The sequence below is a fragment of the Saccoglossus kowalevskii genome, chromosome 5 (genome assembly GCF_978046115.1).
Source record: "Saccoglossus kowalevskii chromosome 5, keSacKowa6.1, whole genome shotgun sequence".
Lineage (NCBI taxonomy): Eukaryota > Metazoa > Hemichordata > Enteropneusta > Harrimaniidae > Saccoglossus > Saccoglossus kowalevskii.
This window is the reverse complement of record NC_140645.1, coordinates 4,048,790-4,067,538: the sequence shown is the minus strand read 5'-3', so window position 1 is coordinate 4,067,538 and position 18,749 is coordinate 4,048,790. Positions and strand designations below refer to the sequence as shown.

At 43.7% G+C, this 18,749-nt stretch overlaps 78 pseudogenes; all 78 read left to right on the top strand.

The window, feature by feature from the left end:
• Positions 1-32: 32 nt before the first annotated feature.
• On the top strand, positions 33-152 carry LOC146743456 (5S ribosomal RNA; annotated as a pseudogene).
• A 528-nt stretch (positions 153-680) lies between these two features.
• LOC146743455 (5S ribosomal RNA) lies at positions 681-800 on the top strand (annotated as a pseudogene).
• Positions 801-896: 96 nt separating this feature from the next.
• LOC146743454 (5S ribosomal RNA) lies at positions 897-1,016 on the top strand (annotated as a pseudogene).
• Positions 1,017-1,112: 96 nt separating this feature from the next.
• LOC146743453 (5S ribosomal RNA) lies at positions 1,113-1,232 on the top strand (annotated as a pseudogene).
• A 96-nt stretch (positions 1,233-1,328) lies between these two features.
• LOC146743452 (5S ribosomal RNA) lies at positions 1,329-1,448 on the top strand (annotated as a pseudogene).
• Positions 1,449-1,544: 96 nt separating this feature from the next.
• On the top strand, positions 1,545-1,664 carry LOC146743451 (5S ribosomal RNA; annotated as a pseudogene).
• Positions 1,665-1,760: 96 nt separating this feature from the next.
• LOC146743450 (5S ribosomal RNA) lies at positions 1,761-1,880 on the top strand (annotated as a pseudogene).
• Positions 1,881-1,976: 96 nt separating this feature from the next.
• On the top strand, positions 1,977-2,096 carry LOC146743449 (5S ribosomal RNA; annotated as a pseudogene).
• A 95-nt stretch (positions 2,097-2,191) lies between these two features.
• Positions 2,192-2,311, top strand: LOC146743448 (5S ribosomal RNA; annotated as a pseudogene).
• Positions 2,312-2,407: 96 nt separating this feature from the next.
• Positions 2,408-2,527, top strand: LOC146743447 (5S ribosomal RNA; annotated as a pseudogene).
• A 310-nt stretch (positions 2,528-2,837) lies between these two features.
• On the top strand, positions 2,838-2,957 carry LOC146743446 (5S ribosomal RNA; annotated as a pseudogene).
• Positions 2,958-3,053: 96 nt separating this feature from the next.
• LOC146743445 (5S ribosomal RNA) lies at positions 3,054-3,173 on the top strand (annotated as a pseudogene).
• A 96-nt stretch (positions 3,174-3,269) lies between these two features.
• On the top strand, positions 3,270-3,389 carry LOC146743444 (5S ribosomal RNA; annotated as a pseudogene).
• Positions 3,390-3,485: 96 nt separating this feature from the next.
• LOC146743443 (5S ribosomal RNA) lies at positions 3,486-3,605 on the top strand (annotated as a pseudogene).
• A 96-nt stretch (positions 3,606-3,701) lies between these two features.
• Positions 3,702-3,821, top strand: LOC146743442 (5S ribosomal RNA; annotated as a pseudogene).
• Positions 3,822-3,917: 96 nt separating this feature from the next.
• Positions 3,918-4,037, top strand: LOC146743441 (5S ribosomal RNA; annotated as a pseudogene).
• Positions 4,038-4,133: 96 nt separating this feature from the next.
• Positions 4,134-4,253, top strand: LOC146743440 (5S ribosomal RNA; annotated as a pseudogene).
• Positions 4,254-4,349: 96 nt separating this feature from the next.
• On the top strand, positions 4,350-4,469 carry LOC146743439 (5S ribosomal RNA; annotated as a pseudogene).
• Positions 4,470-4,563: 94 nt separating this feature from the next.
• Positions 4,564-4,683, top strand: LOC146743438 (5S ribosomal RNA; annotated as a pseudogene).
• Positions 4,684-4,780: 97 nt separating this feature from the next.
• On the top strand, positions 4,781-4,900 carry LOC146743437 (5S ribosomal RNA; annotated as a pseudogene).
• Positions 4,901-4,996: 96 nt separating this feature from the next.
• On the top strand, positions 4,997-5,116 carry LOC146743436 (5S ribosomal RNA; annotated as a pseudogene).
• Positions 5,117-5,212: 96 nt separating this feature from the next.
• On the top strand, positions 5,213-5,332 carry LOC146743435 (5S ribosomal RNA; annotated as a pseudogene).
• Positions 5,333-5,428: 96 nt separating this feature from the next.
• On the top strand, positions 5,429-5,548 carry LOC146743434 (5S ribosomal RNA; annotated as a pseudogene).
• A 312-nt stretch (positions 5,549-5,860) lies between these two features.
• Positions 5,861-5,980, top strand: LOC146743433 (5S ribosomal RNA; annotated as a pseudogene).
• A 96-nt stretch (positions 5,981-6,076) lies between these two features.
• On the top strand, positions 6,077-6,196 carry LOC146743432 (5S ribosomal RNA; annotated as a pseudogene).
• A 96-nt stretch (positions 6,197-6,292) lies between these two features.
• LOC146743431 (5S ribosomal RNA) lies at positions 6,293-6,411 on the top strand (annotated as a pseudogene).
• A 96-nt stretch (positions 6,412-6,507) lies between these two features.
• LOC146743430 (5S ribosomal RNA) lies at positions 6,508-6,627 on the top strand (annotated as a pseudogene).
• A 96-nt stretch (positions 6,628-6,723) lies between these two features.
• Positions 6,724-6,843, top strand: LOC146743429 (5S ribosomal RNA; annotated as a pseudogene).
• Positions 6,844-6,939: 96 nt separating this feature from the next.
• On the top strand, positions 6,940-7,059 carry LOC146743428 (5S ribosomal RNA; annotated as a pseudogene).
• A 96-nt stretch (positions 7,060-7,155) lies between these two features.
• LOC146743427 (5S ribosomal RNA) lies at positions 7,156-7,275 on the top strand (annotated as a pseudogene).
• A 94-nt stretch (positions 7,276-7,369) lies between these two features.
• On the top strand, positions 7,370-7,489 carry LOC146743426 (5S ribosomal RNA; annotated as a pseudogene).
• Positions 7,490-7,585: 96 nt separating this feature from the next.
• Positions 7,586-7,705, top strand: LOC146743425 (5S ribosomal RNA; annotated as a pseudogene).
• Positions 7,706-7,801: 96 nt separating this feature from the next.
• LOC146743424 (5S ribosomal RNA) lies at positions 7,802-7,921 on the top strand (annotated as a pseudogene).
• A 96-nt stretch (positions 7,922-8,017) lies between these two features.
• Positions 8,018-8,137, top strand: LOC146743423 (5S ribosomal RNA; annotated as a pseudogene).
• Positions 8,138-8,449: 312 nt separating this feature from the next.
• On the top strand, positions 8,450-8,569 carry LOC146743422 (5S ribosomal RNA; annotated as a pseudogene).
• A 96-nt stretch (positions 8,570-8,665) lies between these two features.
• Positions 8,666-8,785, top strand: LOC146743421 (5S ribosomal RNA; annotated as a pseudogene).
• Positions 8,786-8,881: 96 nt separating this feature from the next.
• Positions 8,882-9,001, top strand: LOC146743420 (5S ribosomal RNA; annotated as a pseudogene).
• Positions 9,002-9,097: 96 nt separating this feature from the next.
• On the top strand, positions 9,098-9,217 carry LOC146743419 (5S ribosomal RNA; annotated as a pseudogene).
• Positions 9,218-9,313: 96 nt separating this feature from the next.
• LOC146743418 (5S ribosomal RNA) lies at positions 9,314-9,433 on the top strand (annotated as a pseudogene).
• A 97-nt stretch (positions 9,434-9,530) lies between these two features.
• On the top strand, positions 9,531-9,650 carry LOC146743417 (5S ribosomal RNA; annotated as a pseudogene).
• A 96-nt stretch (positions 9,651-9,746) lies between these two features.
• Positions 9,747-9,866, top strand: LOC146743416 (5S ribosomal RNA; annotated as a pseudogene).
• Positions 9,867-9,962: 96 nt separating this feature from the next.
• LOC146743415 (5S ribosomal RNA) lies at positions 9,963-10,082 on the top strand (annotated as a pseudogene).
• Positions 10,083-10,178: 96 nt separating this feature from the next.
• LOC146743414 (5S ribosomal RNA) lies at positions 10,179-10,298 on the top strand (annotated as a pseudogene).
• Positions 10,299-10,394: 96 nt separating this feature from the next.
• Positions 10,395-10,514, top strand: LOC146743413 (5S ribosomal RNA; annotated as a pseudogene).
• A 96-nt stretch (positions 10,515-10,610) lies between these two features.
• On the top strand, positions 10,611-10,730 carry LOC146743412 (5S ribosomal RNA; annotated as a pseudogene).
• Positions 10,731-10,826: 96 nt separating this feature from the next.
• LOC146743411 (5S ribosomal RNA) lies at positions 10,827-10,946 on the top strand (annotated as a pseudogene).
• Positions 10,947-11,042: 96 nt separating this feature from the next.
• On the top strand, positions 11,043-11,162 carry LOC146743410 (5S ribosomal RNA; annotated as a pseudogene).
• Positions 11,163-11,258: 96 nt separating this feature from the next.
• Positions 11,259-11,378, top strand: LOC146743409 (5S ribosomal RNA; annotated as a pseudogene).
• A 97-nt stretch (positions 11,379-11,475) lies between these two features.
• Positions 11,476-11,595, top strand: LOC146743408 (5S ribosomal RNA; annotated as a pseudogene).
• Positions 11,596-11,902: 307 nt separating this feature from the next.
• On the top strand, positions 11,903-12,022 carry LOC146743407 (5S ribosomal RNA; annotated as a pseudogene).
• Positions 12,023-12,118: 96 nt separating this feature from the next.
• On the top strand, positions 12,119-12,238 carry LOC146743406 (5S ribosomal RNA; annotated as a pseudogene).
• A 282-nt stretch (positions 12,239-12,520) lies between these two features.
• On the top strand, positions 12,521-12,640 carry LOC146743405 (5S ribosomal RNA; annotated as a pseudogene).
• A 95-nt stretch (positions 12,641-12,735) lies between these two features.
• LOC146743404 (5S ribosomal RNA) lies at positions 12,736-12,855 on the top strand (annotated as a pseudogene).
• A 96-nt stretch (positions 12,856-12,951) lies between these two features.
• On the top strand, positions 12,952-13,071 carry LOC146743403 (5S ribosomal RNA; annotated as a pseudogene).
• Positions 13,072-13,167: 96 nt separating this feature from the next.
• On the top strand, positions 13,168-13,287 carry LOC146743402 (5S ribosomal RNA; annotated as a pseudogene).
• Positions 13,288-13,383: 96 nt separating this feature from the next.
• On the top strand, positions 13,384-13,503 carry LOC146743401 (5S ribosomal RNA; annotated as a pseudogene).
• A 96-nt stretch (positions 13,504-13,599) lies between these two features.
• LOC146743400 (5S ribosomal RNA) lies at positions 13,600-13,719 on the top strand (annotated as a pseudogene).
• Positions 13,720-13,815: 96 nt separating this feature from the next.
• LOC146743399 (5S ribosomal RNA) lies at positions 13,816-13,935 on the top strand (annotated as a pseudogene).
• A 96-nt stretch (positions 13,936-14,031) lies between these two features.
• LOC146743398 (5S ribosomal RNA) lies at positions 14,032-14,151 on the top strand (annotated as a pseudogene).
• A 312-nt stretch (positions 14,152-14,463) lies between these two features.
• On the top strand, positions 14,464-14,583 carry LOC146743397 (5S ribosomal RNA; annotated as a pseudogene).
• Positions 14,584-14,679: 96 nt separating this feature from the next.
• On the top strand, positions 14,680-14,799 carry LOC146743396 (5S ribosomal RNA; annotated as a pseudogene).
• Positions 14,800-14,893: 94 nt separating this feature from the next.
• Positions 14,894-15,013, top strand: LOC146743395 (5S ribosomal RNA; annotated as a pseudogene).
• A 96-nt stretch (positions 15,014-15,109) lies between these two features.
• On the top strand, positions 15,110-15,229 carry LOC146743394 (5S ribosomal RNA; annotated as a pseudogene).
• Positions 15,230-15,325: 96 nt separating this feature from the next.
• Positions 15,326-15,445, top strand: LOC146743393 (5S ribosomal RNA; annotated as a pseudogene).
• Positions 15,446-15,541: 96 nt separating this feature from the next.
• On the top strand, positions 15,542-15,661 carry LOC146743392 (5S ribosomal RNA; annotated as a pseudogene).
• Positions 15,662-15,973: 312 nt separating this feature from the next.
• LOC146743391 (5S ribosomal RNA) lies at positions 15,974-16,093 on the top strand (annotated as a pseudogene).
• A 96-nt stretch (positions 16,094-16,189) lies between these two features.
• LOC146743390 (5S ribosomal RNA) lies at positions 16,190-16,309 on the top strand (annotated as a pseudogene).
• A 96-nt stretch (positions 16,310-16,405) lies between these two features.
• Positions 16,406-16,525, top strand: LOC146743389 (5S ribosomal RNA; annotated as a pseudogene).
• Positions 16,526-16,621: 96 nt separating this feature from the next.
• On the top strand, positions 16,622-16,741 carry LOC146743388 (5S ribosomal RNA; annotated as a pseudogene).
• A 96-nt stretch (positions 16,742-16,837) lies between these two features.
• Positions 16,838-16,957, top strand: LOC146743387 (5S ribosomal RNA; annotated as a pseudogene).
• Positions 16,958-17,054: 97 nt separating this feature from the next.
• On the top strand, positions 17,055-17,174 carry LOC146743386 (5S ribosomal RNA; annotated as a pseudogene).
• Positions 17,175-17,270: 96 nt separating this feature from the next.
• On the top strand, positions 17,271-17,390 carry LOC146743385 (5S ribosomal RNA; annotated as a pseudogene).
• A 96-nt stretch (positions 17,391-17,486) lies between these two features.
• Positions 17,487-17,606, top strand: LOC146743384 (5S ribosomal RNA; annotated as a pseudogene).
• A 96-nt stretch (positions 17,607-17,702) lies between these two features.
• On the top strand, positions 17,703-17,822 carry LOC146743383 (5S ribosomal RNA; annotated as a pseudogene).
• Positions 17,823-17,918: 96 nt separating this feature from the next.
• On the top strand, positions 17,919-18,038 carry LOC146743382 (5S ribosomal RNA; annotated as a pseudogene).
• A 96-nt stretch (positions 18,039-18,134) lies between these two features.
• Positions 18,135-18,254, top strand: LOC146743381 (5S ribosomal RNA; annotated as a pseudogene).
• Positions 18,255-18,350: 96 nt separating this feature from the next.
• On the top strand, positions 18,351-18,470 carry LOC146743380 (5S ribosomal RNA; annotated as a pseudogene).
• Positions 18,471-18,566: 96 nt separating this feature from the next.
• LOC146743379 (5S ribosomal RNA) lies at positions 18,567-18,686 on the top strand (annotated as a pseudogene).
• Positions 18,687-18,749: the final 63 nt, after the last annotated feature.

Below are 18,749 nucleotides of genomic sequence, written 5' to 3'. Positions count from 1 at the left end.
ATTAAATTACATACAATTCGGACGAATATTCAGCCTACTGCCAAACCATTGCAGAATACACCAGTTCTCGTCTGATCACTGAAGTTAAGATGCATCGGGCGTGGTTAGTACTTGCATGGGAGACCGGCTGGGAATACCACGTGCATTAGGCTCATCAACATTTTTATTCCACATTACTTACTAACTTTTTCCCGAGATTTTTTGCTTAGCCGAAGCATTAAATGACATCCAATTCCGATGAATATTCAGCCTACTGCCAAACCATTGCAGAATACACAAGTTCTTGTCCGATCACTGAAGTTAAGCTGCATCCGGCGTGGTTAGTACTTGCATGGGAGACTGGCTGGGAATACTACGTGCATTAGGCTCATCAACATTTTTATTCCACCGTACATACTAACATTTTCCCGGGATTGTTTGCATAGCCGAAGCATTAAACGACATACAATTCGGACGAACATTCAGCCTACTGCCAAGCCATTGCAAAATACACCAGTTCTCGTCCGATCACTGAAGTTAAGCTGCATCGAGCGTGGTTACTACTTGCATGGGAGACCGGCTGGGAATACCACGTGCATAAGGCTCATCAACATTTTTATTCCACCGTACATACTAAATTTTCCCCGGGATTTTTTGCCTAGCCGAAGTATTAAGTTACATCCAATTCCGACGAATATTCAGCCTACTGCCAAACCATTGCAGAATACACCCGTTCTCGTCCGATCACTGAAGTTAAGCTGCATCGGGCGTGGTTAGTACTTGGATGTGAGACCGGCTGGGAATACCACGTGCAGTACGCTCATCAACATTTTTATTCCACCGTACATACCAACTTTTTCCCGGGATTTGTTCCCTAGCCGAAGTATTAAATTACATCCAATTTCGACTAATATACAGTCTACTGCCAAACCATTGCAAATTACACCAGTTCTCGTCCGATCACTGAAGTTAAGCTGCATCGGGCGTGGTTAGTACTTGCATGGGAGACCTGCTGGGAATACCACGTGCAGTAGGCTTATCAATATTTTTATTCCACCGTACATGCTATCTTTTTCCCGTGAATTTTTGCCTAGCTGAAGCATTAATTGAAATCCAATTCCGACAAATAATCAGCCTACTGCCAAACCATTGCAGAATACACCAGTTCTCGTCTGATCACTGAAGCTAAGCCGCATCGGGCGTGGTTAGTACTTGCACGGGAGACCGGCTGGGAATACCTCGAGCAGTAGGCTCATCAATATTTTTATTCCACATTACATGCTAACTTTTTCCCATGATTTTTTGCCTAGACGAAGCATTAAATGACATACAATTAGGACGAATATTCAGCCTACTGCCAAGCCATTGCAAAATACACCAGTTCTCGTCCGATCACTGAAGTTAAGCTGCATCGAGCGTGGTTAGTACTTGCATGAGAGACCGACTGGGAATACCACGTGCATTAGGCTCATCAACATTTTTATTCCACCGTACATACTAACTTTTTCCCGGGATTTTTTGCCTAGCCGAAGTATTAAGTTACATCCAATTCCGACGAATATTCAGCCTACTGCCAAACCATTGCAGAATACACCCGTTCTCGTCCGATCACTGAAGTTAAGCTGCATCGGGCGTGGTTAGTACTTGGATGTGAGACCGGCTGGGAATACCACGTGCAGTACGCTCATCAACATTTTTATTCCACCGTACATACCAACTTTTTCCCGGGATTTGTTGCCTAGCCGAAGTATTAAATTACATCCAATTCCGACGAATATTCAGTCTACTGCCAAACCATTGCAAATTACACCAGTTCTCGTCCGATCACTGAAGCTAAGCCACATCGGGCGTGGTTAGTACTTGCACGGGAGACCGGCAGGGAATACCTCGTGCAGTAGGCTCATCAACATTTTTATTCCACATTACATGCTAACTTTTTCCCATGATTTTTTGCCTAGACGAAGCATTAAATGACATACAATTAGGATGAATATTCAGCCTACTGCCAAACCATTGCAGAATACACCAGTTCTCGTCCGATCACTGAAGTAAAGCTGCATCTGGCGTGGTTAGTACTTGCATGGGAGACCGGCTGGGAATACCACGTGCATTAGGCTCATCAACATTTTTATACAACCGTACGTACTAACTTTTCCAGGGGTTTTTTGCCTAGCCGAAGTATTAAATTACATCCAATTCCGACGAATATTCAGCCTACTGCCAAACCATTGCAGAATACACCCGTTCTCGTCCAATCACTGAAGTTAAGCTGCATCGGGCGTGGTTAGTACTTGGATGTGAGACCGGCTGGGAATACCACGTGCAGTACGCTCATCAACATTTTTATTCCACATTACTTACTAACTTTTTCCCGAGATTTTTTGCTTAGCCGAAGCATTAAATGACATCCAATTCCGATGAATATTCAGCCTACTGCCAAACCATTTCAGAATACACCATTTCTCGTCCGATCAATGAAGTTAAGCTGCATCGGGCGTGGCTAGTACTAGCATGAGAGACCTGCTGGGAATACCACGTGCAGTAGGCTTATCAACATTTTTATTCCACCATACATACTAATTTTTCCCATGATTTTTTGCCTAGCAGAAGCATTTAATGACATCCAATTCCGACGATTATTCAGCCTACTGCCAAACCATTGCAGAATACACAAGTTCTCGTCCGATCACTGAAGTTAAGCTGCATCCGGCGTGGTTAGTACTTGCATGGAGACCGGCTGGGAAAACTACGTGCATTAGGCTCATCAACATTTTTATTCCACCGTACATACTAACATTTTCCCGGGATTGTTTGCATAGCCGAAGCATTAAACGACATACAATTCGGACGAACATTCAGCCTACTGCCAAGCCATTGCAAAATACACCAGTTCTCGTCCGATCACTGAAGCTAAGCCGATGCGGGCGTGGTTACTACTTGCATGGGAGACCGGATGGGAATACCTCGTGCAGTAGGCTCATCAACATTTTTATTCCACATTACATGCTAACTTTTTCCCATGATTTTTTGCCTAGACGAAGCATTAAATGACATACAATTAGGACGAATATTCAGCCTACTGCCAAACCATTGCAGAATACACCAGTTCTCGTCCGATCACTGAAGTTAAGCTGCTTCGGGTGTGGTTAGTACTTACATGGGAGACCGGCTGGGAATACTACGTGCATTAGGCTCATCAACATTTTTATTCCACCGTACATACTAACATTTTCCCGGGATTGTTTGCATAGCCGAAGCATTAAACGACATACAATTCGGACGAACATTCAGCCTACTGCCAAGCCATTGCAAAATACACCAGTTCTCGTCCGATCACTGAAGTTAAGCTGCATCGAGCGTGGTTACTACTTGCATGGGAGACCTGCTGGGAATACCACGTGCATTAGGCTTATCAATATTTTTATTCCACCGTACATGCTATCTTTTTCCCGTGAATTTTTGCCTAGCTGAAGCATTAATTGAAATCCAATTCCGACAAATAATCAGCCTACTGCCAAACCATTGCAGAATACACCAGTTCTCGTCCGATCACTGAAGCTAAGCCGCATCGGGCGTGGTTAGTACTTGCACGGGAGACCGGCTGGGAATACCTCGTGCAGTAGGCTCATCAACATTTTTATTCCACCATACATACCAACTTTTTCCCATGAATTTTTGCCTAGACGAAGCATTAAATGACATACAATTAGGATGAATATTCAGCCTACTGCCAAACCATTGCAGAATACACCAGTTCTCGTCCGATCACTGAAGTTAAGCTGCATCGGGCGTGGTTAGTAATTGAATGGGAGACCGGCTGGGAATACCATGTGCAGTAGGCTTATCAATATTTTTATTCCACCATACATACCAACTTTTTCCCGTGATTTTTTGCCTAGCCGAAGCATTAATTGAAATCCAATTCCGACAAATATTCAGCCTACTGCCAAACCATTGCAGAATACACCAGTTCTCGTCCGATCACTGAAGCTAAGCCGCATCGGGCGTGGTTAGTACTTGCATGAGAGACCGGCGGGGAATACCTCGTGCAGTAGGCTCATCAACATTTATATTCCACATTACGTGCTAACTTTTTCCAATGATTTTTTGCCTTGACGAAGGATTAAATGACATACAATTCGTTAGAATATTCAGCCTACTGCCTAACCATTGCAGAATACACCAGTTCGCGTCCGATCACTGAAGTTAAGCTGCATCGGGCGTGGTTAGTACTTGCATGGGAGACCGGCTGGGAATACCACGTGCAGTCGGATGGTGAACATTTTTAGTCCACATTACATACTAACTTTTTCCCATGATTTTTTGCCTAGACGAAGCATTAAATGACATCCAATTGCGACGAATATTCAGCCTACTGCCAAACCAATGCAGAATACACCAGTTCTCGTATGATCATTGAAGTTAATCTGCATAGGGCATGGTTAGTACTTGCATGGGAGACCGGCTGGGAATACCACGTGCAGTAGGCTTATCAACATTTTTATTCCACCGTACATACCATATTTCCCGGGATTTGTTGCCTAGCCGAAGTATTAAATTACATCCAATTCCGACGAATATTCAGCCTACTGCCAAACCATTGCAGAATACACCAGTTCTCGTCCGATCGCTGAAGTTAAGCTGCATCGGGCGTGGTTAGTACTTGCGTGGGAGACCGGCTGGGAATACCACCTGCAGTAGGCCAATGAACATTTTTATTCCACCGTACATACTAACGTTTTTTCCATGATTTTTTGCATAGCCGAAGCATTAAATGACATCTAATTGCTAAGAATATTCAGCCTACTGCCAAACCAATGCAGAATACACCAGTTCTCGTCCGATCACTGAAGTTAAGCTGCATCGGGCGTGGTTAGTACTTGGATGTGAAACAGGCTGGGAATACCACGTGCAGTACGCTAATCAACATTTTTATTCCACCGTACATACTAACTTTTTCCCGGGATTTTTTGCCTAGCCGAAGTATTAAGTTACATCCAATTCCGACGAATATTCAGCCTACTGCCAAACCATTGCAGAACACACCAGTTCTCGTCCGATCACTGAAGTTAAGCTGCATCGGGCGTGGTTAGTACTTCCATGGGAGGCCTGCTGGGAATACCACGTGCAGTAGGCTTATCAATATTTTTATTCCACCGTACATGCTATCTTTTTCCCGTGATTTTTTGCCTAGCCGAAGCATTAATTGAAATCCAATTCTGACAAATATTCAGCCTACTGCCAAACCATTGCAGAATACACCAGTTTTCGTCCGATCACTGAAGCTAAGCCGCATCGGGCGTGGTTAGTACTTACACAGGAGACCGGCTGGGAATACCTCGTGCAGTAGGCTCATCAACATTTTTATTCCACATTACATGCTAACTTTTTCCCATGATTTTTTGCCTAGACGAAGCATTAAATAACATACAATTAGGACGAATATTCAGCCTACTGCCAAACCATTTCAGAATACACCAGTTCTCGTCCGATCACTGAAGTTAAGCTGCATCGGGTGTGGTTAGTACTTGCATGGGAGACCGGCTGGGAATACTACGTGCATTAGGCTCATCAACATTTTTATTCCACCATACATACTAAATTTTTCCCGGGATTGTTTGCATAGCCAAAGCATTAAACGACATACAATTCGGACGAATATTCAGTCTACTGCCAAACCATTGCAAATTACACCAGTTCTCGTCCGATCACTGAAGCTAAGCCGCATCGGGCGTGGTTAGTACTTGCACGAGAGACCGGCGGGGAATACCTCGTGCAGAAGGCTCATCAACATTTTTATTCCACATTACATGCTAACTTTTTCCAATGATTTTTTGCCTAGACGAAGCATTAAATGACATACAATTCGGTCGAATATTCAGCCTACTGCCTAACCGTTGCAGAATACACCAGTTCTCGTCCGATCACTGAAGTTAAGCTGCATCTGGCGTGGTTAGTACTTGCATTGGAGACCTGCTGGGAATACCACGTGCTGTAGGCTTATCAATATTTTTATTCCACCGTACATGCTATCTTTTTCCCGTGAATTTATGCCTAGCAAAAGCATTAATTGAAATCCAATTCCGACAAATAATCAGCCTACTGCCAAACCATTGCAGAATACACCAGTAATCGTCCGATCACTGAAGCTAAGCCGCATCGGGCGTGGTTAGTACTTGCACGGGAGACTGGCTGGGAATACCTCGTGCAGTAGGCTCATCAACTTTTTTATTCCACATTACATGCTAACTTTTTCCCATGATTTTTTGCCTAGACAAAGCATTAAATGACATACAATTAGGATGAATATTCAGCCTACTGCCAAACCATTGCAGAATACACCAGTTCTCGTCCGATCACTGAAGTTAAGCTGCATCTGGCGTGGTTAGTACTTGCATGGAGACCGGCTGGGAATACCACGTGCATTAGGCTCATCAACATTTTAATTCCACCGTACGTACCAACTATTTCCCATGATGTTTTGCCTAGGCGAAGCATTAAATGACATCTAATTGCGAAGAATATTCAGCCTACTGCCAAACCAATGCAGAATACACCAGTTCTCGTCCGATCACTGAAGTTAATCTGCATCGGGCATGGTTAGTAATTGAATGGGAGACCGGCTGGGAATACCACGTGCAGTAGGCTTATCAATATTTTTATTCCACCGTACATACCAACTTTTTCCCGTGATTTTTTGCCTAGCCGAAGCATTAATTGAAATCCAATTCCGACAAATATTCAGCCTACTGCCAAACCATTGCAGAATACACCAGTTCTCGTCCGATCACTGAAGCTAAGCCGCATCGGGCGTGGTTAGTACTTGCACGAGAGACCGGCGGGGAATACCTCGTGCAGTAGGCTCATCAACATGTTTATTCCACATTACATGCTAACTTTTTCCAATGATTTTTTGCCTTGACGAAGGATTAAATGACATACAATTCGGTAGAATATTCAGCCTACTGCCTAACCATTGCAGAATACACCAGTTCTCGTCCGATCACTGAAGTTAAGCTGCATCGGGCGTGGTTAGTACTTGCATGGGAGACCGGCTGGGAATATCACGTGCAGTAGGATGATGAACATTTTTAGTCCACATTACATACTAACTTTTTCCCATGATTTTTTGCCTAGACGAAGCATTAAATGACATCCAATTGCGACGAATATTCAGCCTACTGCCAAACCAATGCAGAATACACCAGTTCTCGTCTGATCATTGAAGTTAATCTGCTTAGGGCATGGTTAGTACTTGCATGGGAGACCGGCTGGGAATACCATGTGCAGTAGGCTTATCAACATTTTTATTCCACCGTACATACCATATTTCCCGGAATTTGTTGCCTAGCCGAAGTAAAAAATTACATCCAATTCCGACGAATATTCAGCCTACTGCCAAACCATTGCAGAATACACCAGTTTTCGTCCGATCACTGAAGTTAAGCTGCATCGGGCGTGGTTAGTACTTGCGTGGGAGATCGGCTGGGAATACCATCTGCAGTAGGCTGATGAACATTTTTATTCCACTGTACATACTAACTTTTTTCCATGATTTTTTGCCTAGCCGAAGTATTAAATTACATCCAATTCCGACGAATATTCAGCCTACTGCCAAACCATTGCAGAATACACCAGTTCTCGTCCGATCGCTGAAGTTAAGCTGCATCGGGCGTGGTTAGTACTTGCGTGGGAGACCGGCTGGGAATACCACCTGCAGTAGGCTAATGAACATTTTTATTCCACCGTACATACTAACCTTTTTCCATGATTTTTTGCATAGCCGAAGCATTTAATGACATCTAATTGCTAAGAATATTCAGCCTACTGCCAAACCAATGCAGAATACACCAGTTCTAGTCCGATCACTGAAGTTAATCTGCATCGGGCATGCTTAGTAATTGCATGGGAGACCGGCTGGGAATACCACGTGCAGTAGGCTTATCAACATTTTTATTCCACCGTACATACCAACTTTTCCCCGGGATTTGTTGCCTAGCCGAAGTATTATATTACATCCAATTTCGACGAATATTCAGCCTACTGCCAAACCATTGCAGAATACACCAGTTCTCGTCCGATCACTGAAGCAAAGCCGCATCGGGCGTGGTTAGTACTTGCACGGGAGACCGGCTGGGAATACCTCGTGCAGTAGGCTCATCAACATTTTTATTCCACATTACATGCTAACTTTTTCCCATGATTTTTTGCCTAGACAAAGCATTAAATGACATACAATTAGGACGAATATTCAGCCTACTACCAAACCATTGCAGAATACACCAGTTCTCGTCCAATCACTGAAGTTAAGCTGCATCGAGCGTGGTTAGTAATTGCATGGGAGACCAGCTGGGAATACCACGTGCATTAGGCTCATCAACATTTTTATTCCACCGTACATACTAGCTTTTTCCCGGGATTTTTTGCCTTGCCGAAGTATTAAGTTACATCCAATTCCGACGAATATTCAGCCTACTGCCAAACCATTGCAGAATACACCCGTTCTCGTTCTATCACTGAAGTTAAGCTGCATCGGGCGTGGTTAGTACTTGGATGTGAGACCGGCTGGGAATACCACGTGCAGTACGCTCATCAACATTTTTATTCCACCGTACATACCAACTTTTCCCCGGGATTTGTTGTCTAGCTGAAGTATTAAATTACATCCAATTCCGAAGAATATTCCGTCTACTGCCAAACCATTGCAAATTACACCAGTTCTCGTCCGATCGCTGAAGTTAAGCTGCATTGGGCGTGGTTAGTACTTGCATGGGAGACCTGCTGGGAATACCACGTGCAGTAGGCTTATCAATATTTTTATTCCACCGTACATGCTATCTTTTTTCCGTGAATTTTTGCCTAGCTGAAGCATTAATTGAAATCCAATTCCGACAAATAATCAGCCTACTGCCAAACCATTGCAGAATACACCAGTTCTCGTCCGATCACTGAAGCTAAGCCGCATCGGGCGTGGTTAGTACTTGCACGGGAGACCGGCTGGGAATACCTCGTGCAGTAGGCTCATCAACATTTTTATTCCACATTACATGCTAACTTTTTCCCATGATTTTTTGCCTAGACGAAGCATTAAATGACATACAATTAGGATGAATATTCAGCCTACTGCCAAACCATTGCAGAATACACCAGTTCTCGTCCGATCACTGAAGTTAAGCTGCATCGGGCGTGGTTAGTACTTGGATGTGAGACAGGCTGGGAATACCACGTGCAGTACGCTCATCAACATTATAATTCCACCGTACATACCAACTTTTTCCCGGGATTTGTTGCCTAGCCGAAGTATTAAATTACATCCAATTCCGACGAATATTCAGTCTACTGCCAAACCATTGCAGAATACACCAGTTCTCGTCCGATCACTGAAGTTAATCTGCATCGGGCATGGTTAGTAATTGAATGGGAGACCGGCTGGGAATACCACGTGCAGTAGGCTTATCAATACTTTTATTCCACCTGTACATACCAACTTTTTCCCGTGATTTTTTGCCTAGCCGAAGCATTAATTGAAATCCAATTCCGACAAATATTCAGCCTACTGCCAAACCATTGCAGAATACACCAGTTCTCGTCCGATCACTGAAGCTAAGCCGCATCGGGCGTGGTTAGTACTTGCACGAGAGACCGGCGGGGAATACCTCGTGCAGTAGGCTCATCAACATTTTTATTCCACATTACATGCTAACTTTTTCCAATGATTTTTTGCCTAGACGAAGCATTAAATGACATCCAATTGCGACGAATATTCAGCCTACTGCCAAACCAATGCAGAATACACCAGTTCTCGTCTGATCATTGAAGTTAATCTGCATAGGGCATGGTTAGTACTTGCATGGGAGACCGGCTGGGAATACCACGTGCAGTAGGCTTATCAACATTTTTATTCCACCGTACATACTATCTTTTTCTCGGGATTTGTTGCCTAGCTGAAGTAAAAAATTACATCCAATTCCGACGAATATTCAGCCTACTGCCAAATCATTGCAGAATACACCAGTTCTCGTCCGATCACTGAAGTTAAGCTGCATCGGGCGTGGTTAGTACTTGCGTGGGTGATCGGCTGGGAAAACCATCTGCAGTAGGCTCATGAACATTTTTATTCCACCGTACATACTAACTTTTTTCCATGATTTTTTGCCTAGCCGAAGTATTAAATTACATCCAATTCCGAGGAATATTCAGCCTACTGCCAAACCAATGCAGAATACACCAGTTATCGTCCGATCACTGAAGTTAATCTGCATCGGGCATGGTTAGTACTTGCATGGGAGACCGGCTGGGAATACCACGTGCAGTAGCCTTATCAACATTTTTATTCAACCGTACATACCATTTTTTTCCCGCGATTTGTTGCCTAACCGAAGTATTTAATTACATCCAATTCCGACGAATATTCAGACAATTGCCTAACCATTGCAGAATACACCAGTTCTCGTCCGATCGCTGAAGTTAAGCTGCATCGGGCGTGGTTAGTACTTGCGTGGGAGACCGGCTGGGAATACCACCTGCAGTAGGCTAATGAACATTTTTATTCCACCGTACATACGAACCTTTTTCCATGATTTTTTGCATAGCCGAAGCATTAAACGACATCCAATTCCGACGAATATTTAGCCAACTGCCAAACCATTGCAGAATACACCAGTTCTCGTCCGATCACTGAAGTTAATCTGCATCGGGCGTGGTTAGTACTTGCATGGGAGACCGGCTGAGAATACCATGTGCAGTAGGCTCACCACCATTTTTATTCCACCGTACATACTAACTTTTTTCCATGATTTTTTGCCTAGCCGAAGCATTAAATGACATCCAATTGCGACGAATATTCAGCCTACTGCCAAACCATTGCAGAATACACCAGTTGTCGTCCGATCACTGAAGTTAAGCTGCATAGGGCGTGGTTAGTACTTGCATGGTAGAACGGCTGGGAATACCACGTGCAGTAGGCTCATCAATATTTTTATTCCACCGTACATACTAACTTTTTCCCGGGATTTTTTGCCTAGCCGAAGTATTAAACGACATCCAATTCCGACGAATATTCAGCCTACTGCCAACCCATTGCAGAATACACCAGTTCTCGTCCGATCACTGAAGTTAAGTTGCATCGGGCGTGGTTTGTACTTGCATGGGAGACCGGCTAGGAATACCACGTGCAGTAGGCTCATCAACATTTTTATTCCACATTACATACTAACATTTTCCCATGATTTTTTGCCTAGACGAAGCATTAAATGACATACAATTCGGACGAATATTCAGCCTACTGCCTAACCATTGCTGAATACACCAGTTCACGTCCGATCACTGAAGTTAATCTGCATCGTGCATGGTTAGTACTTGCATGGGAGACTGGCTGAGAATACCACGTGCAGTAGGCTCATCAACATTTTTATTCCACATTACATACTAACATTTTCCCATGTTTTTTTTGCCTAGCCGAAGCAATAAATGACATCCAATGGCAACGAATATTCAGCATACTGCCAAACCAATGCAGAATACACCAGTTCACGTCCGATCACTGAAGTTAAGCTGCATCGGGCGTGGTTAGTACTTGCAAGGGAGACTGGCTGGGAATACCACTTGCATTAGGCTCATCAACATTTTTATTCCACCGTACATACTAACTTTTTCCCGGGATTTTTTTGCCTAGCCGAAGTATTAAATTACATCCAATTCCGACGAATATTCAGCCTACTGCCAAACCATTGCAGAGTACACCAGTTCACGTCCGATCACTGAAGTTAAAGACGTGGTTAGTACTTGCATGGGATACCGGCTGAGAAAACCGCATGCAGTACGCTCATCAACATTTTTATTCCGCCGTACATACTAACTTTTTCGCGGGATTTTTTGCATAGCCGAAGCATATTAAACGACATCCAATTCCGACGAATATTCAGCCAACTGCCAAACCATAGCAGAATACACCAGTTCTCGTCCGATCACTGAAGTTAAGCTGCATTGGGCGTGGTTAGTACTTGCATGGGAGACCGGCTGGGAATACCACGTGCAGTAAGCTCATCAACATTTTTATTCCACATTACATACTAACATTTTCCCATAATTTTTTACCTAGCCGAAGCAATAAATGACCTCCAATTGCAAAGAATATTCAGCATACAGCCAAACCAATGCAGAATACACCAGTTCTCGTCATATTACTGAAGTTAATCTGCATCGGGCGTGGTTAGTACTTGCATGGGAGACCGGCTGGGAATACCACGTGCAGTAGGCTCATCGACATTTTTATTCCACATTACATACTAACATTTTCCCATGTTTTTTTGCCTAGCCGAAGCAATAAATGACATCCAATTGCAACGAATATTCAGCCTACTGCCAAACCAATGCAGAATACACCAGTTCACGTCCGATCAGTACTTGCAAGGGAGATCGGCTGGAATACCACGTGCATTAGGCTCATCAACATTTTTATTCCACCGTACATACTAACTTTTTCCCGGGATTTTTTGCGCAGCCGAAGTTTTAAATTACATCCAATTCCGACGAATATTCAGCCTACTGGCAACCCATTGCAGAATACACCAGTTCTCGTCTGATCACTGAAGTTAAGCTGCATCGGGCGTGGTTAGTACTTGCATGGGAGACCGTCTGGGAATACCACGTGCAGTAGGCTCATCAACATTTTTATTCCACATTACATACTAACTTTTACCTATGATTTTTTCCTAGCCGTAGGATTAAATGACATCCAATTCCGATGTATATTCAGCCTACTGCCAAACCATTGCAGAATACACCAGTTCTCGTCTGATCACTGAAGTTAAGCTGCATCGGGCGTGGTTAGTACTTGCATGGGAGACCGGCTGAGAATACCATGTGCAGTAGGCTCACCAACATTTTTATTCCACCGTACATACTAACTTTTTTCCAAGATTTTTTGCCTAGCCGAAGCATTAAATGACATCCAATTGCGACGAATATTCAGCCTACTGCCAAACCATTGCAGAATACACCAGTTGTCGTCCGATCACTGAAGTTAAGCTGCATAGGGCGTGGTTAGTACTTGCATGGTAGAACGGCTGGGAATACCACGTGCAGTAGGCTCATCAATATTTTTATTCCACCGTACATACTAACTTTTTCCCGGGATTTTTTGCCTAGCCGAAGCATTAAACGACATCCAATTCCGACGAATATTCAGCCTACTGCCAACCCATTGCAGAATACACCAGTTCTCGTCCGATCACTGAAGTTAAGTTGCATCGGGCGTGGTTTGTACTTGCATGGGAGACCGGCTGGGAATACCACGTGCAGTAGGCTCATCAACATTTTTATTCCACATTACATACTAACATTTTCCCATGATTTTTTGCCTAAATGAAGCATTAAATGACATACAATACGGACGAATATTCAGCCTACAGCCAAACCATTGCAGATTACACAAGTTCTCGTCTGATCACTGCAGTTAACCTGCATCAGGCGTGGTTAGTACTTGCATGGGAGACCGGCTGGGAATACCACGTGCAGTTGGCTGATGAACATTTTTATTCCACCGTACATACTAACTTTTTCCTATGATTTTTTGCCGAACCATAGCATTAAATGACATTCAATTCCGACGAATATTCAGCCTACTGCCAAACCATTGCAGATTACACCAGTTCTTGTCTGATCACTGCAGTTAACCTGCATCGGGCGTGGTTAGTACTTGCATGGGAGACCGGCTGGGAATACCACGTGCAGTTGGCTGATGAACATTTTTATTCCACCGTACATACTAACTATTTTCCATGATTTTTTGCCTAGCCAAAGCATTAAATGGCATACAATTTCAACGAACATTCAGCATACTGCCAAACCAATGCAGAATACACCAGTTCTCATCCGATCACTGAAGTTAATCTGCATCGGGCGTGGTTAGTATTTGCATGGGAGACCGGCTGGGAATACCACGTGCAGTAGGCTCATCAACATTTTAATTCCACATTACATACTAACATTTTCCCATAATTGTTTACCTAGCCGAAGCAATAAATGACATCCAATTGCAAAGAATATTCAGCCTACAGCCAAACCAATGCAGAATACACCAGTTCTCGTCTGATCACTGAAGTTAATCTGCATCGGGCATGGTTAGTACTTGCATGGGAGACTGGCTGGGAATACCACGTGCAGTAGGCTCATCAACATTTTTATTCCACATTACATACCAACATTTTCCCATGTTTTTTTGCCTAGCCGAAGCAATAAATGACATCCAATTGCAACGAATATTCAGCCTACTGCCAAACCATTGCACAATACACAAGTTCTCGTCCGATCACTGAAGCTAAGCCGCATCGGGCGTGGTTAGTACTTGCACGAGAGACCGGCGGGGAATACCTCGTGCAGTAGGCTCATCAACATGTTTATTCCACATTACATGCTAACTTTTTCCAATGATTTTTTGCCTTGACGAAGGATTAAATGACATACAATTCGGTAGAATATTCAGCCTACTGCCTAACCATTGCAGAATACACCAGTTCTCGTCCGATCACTGAAGTTAAGCTGCATCGGGCGTGGTTAGTACTTGCATGGGAGACCGGCTGGGAATATCACGTGCAGTAGGATGATGAACATTTTTAGTCCACATTACATACTAACTTTTTCCCAGGATTTTTTGCCTAGACGAAGCATTAAATGACATCCAATTGCGACGAATATTCAGCCTACTGCCAAACCAATGCAGAATACACCAGTTCTCGTCTGATCATTGAAGTTAATCTGCTTAGGGCATGGTTAGTACTTGCATGGGAGACCGGCTGGGAATACCATGTGCAGTAGGCTTATCAACATTTTTATTCCACCGTACATACCATATTTCCCGGAATTTGTTGCCTAGCCGAAGTAAAAAATTACATCCAATTCCGACGAATATTCAGCCTACTGCCAAACCATTGCAGAATACACCAGTTTTCGTCCGATCACTGAAGTTAAGCTGCATCGGGCGTGGTTAGTACTTGCGTGGGAGATCGGCTGGGAATACCATCTGCAGTAGGCTGATGAACATTTTTATTCCACTGTACATACTAACTTTTTTCCATGATTTTTTGCCTAGCCGAAGTATTAAATTACATCCAATTCCGACGAATATTCAGCCTACTGCCAAACCATTGCAGAATACACCAGTTCTCGTCCGATCGCTGAAGTTAAGCTGCATCGGGCGTGGTTAGTACTTGCGTGGGAGACCGGCTGGGAATACCACCTGCAGTAGGCTAATGAACATTTTTATTCCACCGTACATACTAACCTTTTTCCATGATTTTTTGCATAGCCGAAGCATTTAATGACATCTAATTGCTAAGAATATTCAGCCTACTGCCAAACCAATGCAGAATACACCAGTTCTAGTCCGATCACTGAAGTTAATCTGCATCGGGCATGCTTAGTAATTGCATGGGAGACCGGCTGGGAATACCACGTGCAGTAGGCTTATCAACATTTTTATTCCACCGTACATACCAACTTTTCCCCGGGATTTGTTGCCTAGCCGAAGTATTATATTACATCCAATTTCGACGAATATTCAGCCTACTGCCAAACCATTGCAGAATACACCAGTTCTCGTCCGATCACTGAAGCAAAGCCGCATCGGGCGTGGTTAGTACTTGCACGGGAGACCGGCTGGGAATACCTCGTGCAGTAGGCTCATCAACATTTTTATTCCACATTACATGCTAACTTTTTCCCATGATTTTTTGCCTAGACAAAGCATTAAATGACATACAATTAGGACGAATATTCAGCCTACTACCAAACCATTGCAGAATACACCAGTTCTCGTCCAATCACTGAAGTTAAGCTGCATCGAGCGTGGTTAGTAATTGCATGGGAGACCAGCTGGGAATACCACGTGCATTAGGCTCATCAACATTTTTATTCCACCGTACATACTAGCTTTTTCCCGGGATTTTTTGCCTTGCCGAAGTATTAAGTTACATCCAATTCCGACGAATATTCAGCCTACTGCCAAACCATTGCAGAATACACCCGTTCTCGTTCTATCACTGAAGTTAAGCTGCATCGGGCGTGGTTAGTACTTGGATGTGAGACCGGCTGGGAATACCACGTGCAGTACGCTCATCAACATTTTTATTCCACCGTACATACCAACTTTTCCCCGGGATTTGTTGTCTAGCTGAAGTATTAAATTACATCCAATTCCGAAGAATATTCCGTCTACTGCCAAACCATTGCAAATTACACCAGTTCTCGTCCGATCGCTGAAGTTAAGCTGCATTGGGCGTGGTTAGTACTTGCATGGGAGACCTGCTGGGAATACCACGTGCAGTAGGCTTATCAATATTTTTATTCCACCGTACATGCTATCTTTTTTCCGTGAATTTTTGCCTAGCTGAAGCATTAATTGAAATCCAATTCCGACAAATAATCAGCCTACTGCCAAACCATTGCAGAATACACCAGTTCTCGTCCGATCACTGAAGCTAAGCCGCATCGGGCGTGGTTAGTACTTGCACGGGAGACCGGCTGGGAATACCTCGTGCAGTAGGCTCATCAACATTTTTATTCCACATTACATGCTAACTTTTTCCCATGATTTTTTGCCTAGACGAAGCATTAAATGACATACAATTAGGATGAATATTCAGCCTACTGCCAAACCATTGCAGAATACACCAGTTCTCGTCCGATCACTGAAGTTAAGCTGCATCGGGCGTGGTTAGTACTTGGATGTGAGACAGGCTGGGAATACCACGTGCAGTACGCTCATCAACATTATAATTCCACCGTACATACCAACTTTTTCCCGGGATTTGTTGCCTAGCCGAAGTATTAAATTACATCCAATTCCGACGAATATTCAGTCTACTGCCAAACCATTGCAGAATACACCAGTTCTCGTCCGATCACTGAAGTTAATCTGCATCGGGCATGGTTAGTAATTGAATGGGAGACCGGCTGGGAATACCACGTGCAGTAGGCTTATCAATACTTTTATTCCACCTGTACATACCAACTTTTTCCCGTGATTTTTTGCCTAGCCGAAGCATTAATTGAAATCCAATTCCGACAAATATTCAGCCTACTGCCAAACCATTGCAGAATACACCAGTTCTCGTCCGATCACTGAAGCTAAGCCGCATCGGGCGTGGTTAGTACTTGCACGAGAGACCGGCGGGGAATACCTCGTGCAGTAGGCTCATCAACATTTTTATTCCACATTACATGCTAACTTTTTCCAATGATTTTTTGCCTAGACGAAGCATTAAATGACATCCAATTGCGACGAATATTCAGCCTACTGCCAAACCAATGCAGAATACACCAGTTCTCGTCTGATCATTGAAGTTAATCTGCATAGGGCATGGTTAGTACTTGCATGGGAGACCGGCTGGGAATACCACGTGCAGTAGGCTTATCAACATTTTTATTCCACCGTACATACTATCTTTTTCTCGGGATTTGTTGCCTAGCTGAAGTAAAAAATTACATCCAATTCCGACGAATATTCAGCCTACTGCCAAATCATTGCAGAATACACCAGTTCTCGTCCGATCACTGAAGTTAAGCTGCATCGGGCGTGGTTAGTACTTGCGTGGGTGATCGGCTGGGAAAACCATCTGCAGTAGGCTCATGAACATTTTTATTCCACCGTACATACTAACTTTTTTCCATGATTTTTTGCCTAGCCGAAGTATTAAATTACATCCAATTCCGAGGAATATTCAGCCTACTGCCAAACCAATGCAGAATACACCAGTTATCGTCCGATCACTGAAGTTAATCTGCATCGGGCATGGTTAGTACTTGCATGGGAGACCGGCTGGGAATACCACGTGCAGTAGCCTTATCAACATTTTTATTCAACCGTACATACCATTTTTTTCCCGCGATTTGTTGCCTAACCGAAGTATTTAATTACATCCAATTCCGACGAATATTCAGACAATTGCCTAACCATTGCAGAATACACCAGTTCTCGTCCGATCGCTGAAGTTAAGCTGCATCGGGCGTGGTTAGTACTTGCGTGGGAGACCGGCTGGGAATACCACCTGCAGTAGGCTAATGAACATTTTTATTCCACCGTACATACGAACCTTTTTCCATGATTTTTTGCATAGCCGAAGCATTAAACGACATCCAATTCCGACGAATATTTAGCCAACTGCCAAACCATTGCAGAATACACCAGTTCTCGTCCGATCACTGAAGTTAATCTGCATCGGGCGTGGTTAGTACTTGCATGGGAGACCGGCTGAGAATACCATGTGCAGTAGGCTCACCACCATTTTTATTCCACCGTACATACTAACTTTTTTCCATGATTTTTTGCCTAGCCGAAGCATTAAATGACATCCAATTGCGACGAATATTCAGCCTACTGCCAAACCATTGCAGAATACACCAGTTGTCGTCCGATCACTGAAGTTAAGCTGCATAGGGCGTGGTTAGTACTTGCATGGTAGAACGGCTGGGAATACCACGTGCAGTAGGCTCATCAATATTTTTATTCCACCGTACATACTAACTTTTTCCCGGGATTTTTTGCCTAGCCGAAGTATTAAACGACATCCAATTCCGACGAATATTCAGCCTACTGCCAACCCATTGCAGAATACACCAGTTCTCGTCCGATCACTGAAGTTAAGTTGCATCGGGCGTGGTTTGTACTTGCATGGGAGACCGGCTAGGAATACCACGTGCAGTAGGCTCATCAACATTTTTATTCCACATTACATACTAACATTTTCCCATGATTTTTTGCCTAGACGAAG